The sequence below is a fragment of the Apium graveolens genome, chromosome 3 (genome assembly GCF_009905375.1).
Source record: "Apium graveolens cultivar Ventura chromosome 3, ASM990537v1, whole genome shotgun sequence".
Taxonomy (NCBI): Eukaryota; Viridiplantae; Streptophyta; class Magnoliopsida; order Apiales; family Apiaceae; genus Apium; species Apium graveolens.
Window position 1 is genome coordinate 275883183 of NC_133649.1, and position 2887 is coordinate 275886069.

A 2887-nucleotide genomic window follows, 5' to 3' on the forward strand; every position below is an offset into this window, starting at 1 on the left:
ATGAAGAATCAGTTACTGGATTATGGGTTAACATATTCTAAAATCCCTATTTACTGTGATAATCAAAGTACTATTGCTATGACAGGTAATCCAGTTCAACACTCTATGACAAAGCACATCAGCATTAGGTACCACTTCATAAGGGAACATGTGGATGAAGGTACAGTGGAATTACATTTTAGTTCCAACAGATCAACAACTAGCAGATATCTTCACAAAACCACTGTGTGAAGCTACTTTTACAAGATTGGTAAATGAACTTGGAATGGTTTCAGGTTCTTTCTCTAAATCTGCTTAGTTTATGTTCTGATACATCAGACTTTATGATCAGTATTTACAGATATTACTATCTTTGTGTATTATGTGCTTAAATTGAAATTTTCTAAGTGCTGATTGTTGTCTGATGTGAATTTCTAAACTCTGATAGTGATATGAATGTTTCTGTGACTATTCAATCCAATGAGGATAACTGTGTTAGATGATGACCTATTAGTCTTTAATATACTAATAATCCCATGTTTGAAGTAATTGTTTATGTGGAAATCTTTTAACACAAGCAAATTCTGATATTGACCTTGGTTACAGTTTACTTTGTGTATCTTATTACTAAGTCAAAAACTAGAATAGTGCTTCTTATCTGTTAAGTTCTGATGTTAGTAAATCTGATGGATGTACTAAGTGCTGATAAGCCTCACTTATCAAAAGAAAAATAAAAGAAAAGTAATAAATATCAGGTACTCCTTTGAGATCTAGAAAAAAATATATGTGGAAGGGAAGACCCAAGTGCATTGCTGGTATTAAGTAATATGCATTAGAAAAGCAAAATAAAATTTTCTTGGTGACTTTTCACATTCTCTGATTACTAGAGAAATACTCTGATAACAGCATAAATTCTGATAAGCAGTTGTGACTCACTTACACTGAGAAGCCACTGTAAAAAGGAATTTCAAAAGATGCATAAAATGAGCACAAAACAGTTGAGGTGGACTCATGCATGAACTCATTCTATAGTAGACTTCAGAATAATGACAGATTTTAAGCAAAGTTCTTAGTTATGCCTTATTTCTAAGATGTACTGAAGTGAATCAGACTTTACTCTTTGTCTGATATTTAGCTTAATGCACACACATACACTCCATATGAATGATGAAAATTACTGTGGGGATAAATGTTATTTTGGATGAACAGTTTAAGTGTCAGTTGCATAAATTCTGAGGACAAGTACTGATGGAAGTTCTGATGATTAAGTTCTGATATACCCATATCAGTATTTGTGTGAAGAATTACAGGAATAACCATTCACTTTTCGAGTAAGGAGCCATATTCTGATGACTTTTAAATACTGATAATAATCAAGTTCTGATGCTGACGTGGCAGTATTTATTTACTTGGTTTATTTTTGGTCATTACTTGAACGGTCATATTTTCTCAGAATATTGGTTTATGTGAGTTAAAGCAGTAATAATCATTTGTTTAGTGGGAATAGTTATATTTTAAACTGAACATGTAATGTAATTATTACTTATTTACCGTGCCCATTAACTTTTGTCTTAACTGCTGTATGCCTGACAGGTGTAAAGGTCTATTCCACTTCTTATTAACTACTGTCACGTGGGGTGTCTAAGTAAAAGAGATAAAATATTTTCAAATCTCTTATTTTCATTTTATTCTACTCTCTCTCTTTTCTTATTCTCTCTCACATTTTCTGACGGTTTTCTTTACAGACATTTTTTCAAACACCTTACAGGCACTCTAACTTCTCACTTATTTCTGATGGCGCCCAAGGATTTAATTGTTGATGGAGCCAAGTTTGTCCCAAATAATTATGCTGTTACCCTGACCAAAGCTGAAGCTCCATCAGATTTGCACTTTGTGCAAGATTTATTAGCTCATAGTGAGATTGGGTATGCTTTGACCCAACCTCAAACTATTTCAAGCCAAGAAGTGCTGACATTTTGGAGAACTGGCCTTTTTGATGATGGTGGCGCTACTGGTACTCCAAGCATTATTTTCACATCAGGAGATGTCGAGCATGTGGTTACCCCTGGAGCAGTTCGTAAAGCTCTCCACTTACCTGAAGGTTGCACATTCTTAACAGTGGAGGATCCTGTCTTATAGCAGCTCATGGCCAGTTTGGACTATGAGAAAAGTTTGGGAAAGCTGGGTCAACTGAAAAGAGCAAATATCAGAAAGGAATGGAGCTTTTTCTTTGATTGTATCACTAAGGCATTCTCCAATAAATACTCCAACTTTGATGCTATTGCCATCATGAGTTAGCAAATCGGGTATGCCCTTATTCATCAAACTCATTTTGATTTTGCAAGTGCTGTGCTAGGTTTCAAAGGGGATAGGATGAAGGGTTTTTAGCAAATAAACGCAGCGAAAATGTAAACTTAAATCTTAAAAAAAACCGAAACCCTCCGCAGGATCCATGAGAAAAATAATATTTAATTCGTAGTTCAGTATGTTTACCTTACGAAGCTTTACATTAATGGAAAGATGGAGGTCTTTAATAGTGATCCAAGAACCACGAGCGGCGATCCTTAGCAGCTGCTCCTCAAGTGTGAAGCACTCCACCAATATCCACCAAGAAAACAATGTAATTGAGAAGGAGGAGGTGGATAGAATTAGGGTTTTGTAAAATTTTTAGGTTGAGGCAAAAATAGGGTTTATAATAGTATATTTATAGGCAAAATTTTCAGCTGAAAATTTTGCCATAAAATATTATTATTATTAACCCTTTATTATTCTCATTAATAATTAAAACACCTTTTAATTATTAATCCTTTTTCTAAACACTTTAGAAATAATTCTCTCTCTTGATTTAATTTCCAAAAATTAAATTCTTAATTAATAATATTAAGAACCTTTTCTTAATTAATTTATA